Genomic DNA, 677 nt, shown 5'->3' on the forward strand with positions numbered 1-677 from the left:
GAGGGACCACAACTGGTTAAAAATTAATAATTGAAGGACTATTGATGGTTAACTTAGACCACGAATGGTAACAAATTGAAAGTCAAAGACCACGAGTGATTAATTTGAAACTTTAGAACTAAACGTGACAAAATTATTGTACTTAAAGGATCCCAACTGATATTAACTCTTTAAAAAGATTATAGAAACGTGCAACATTGGAGAAAGATGATTTGTTTTGTGATATTCGACAACATTATATTATAATTATTCGTCACGTTCAATATGAAAATCATATTTTCTCAACATCTTTATGTAATGTGACATTTTCTCACCCCATTGACATGCGTTAATTGGCCAAATGCAAACAGGGGCAAATACATGAACATTTCTGAGTAGGGCTGAAGTTCAAATGAACTCAAAAATATCTATGACAAAATATCAAAATTTGATGTAAATAACAATATATTCTCCTACCTTGTGAAAGCTACAAAAATTGTCTATGACGAAATCTCTTGTGAAGAGGTATAAATGGTAAAATAAAAGAAAGTGTTACTGGTGGACTTGATCCCACAATAAATGGTTTCTTCTTTTTTTTTTTTGGTGTAACCTAGGATCTCCATCGTCGGACATAGTGGTTAACCCCTCGCTGGATTGTAGGCACCTTTATCGGGTGGTACAGCTGACATGGAGATTTG

The sequence above is a fragment of the Ipomoea triloba genome, chromosome 15 (assembly GCF_003576645.1).
Source record: "Ipomoea triloba cultivar NCNSP0323 chromosome 15, ASM357664v1".
Classification (NCBI taxonomy): domain Eukaryota; kingdom Viridiplantae; phylum Streptophyta; class Magnoliopsida; order Solanales; family Convolvulaceae; genus Ipomoea; species Ipomoea triloba.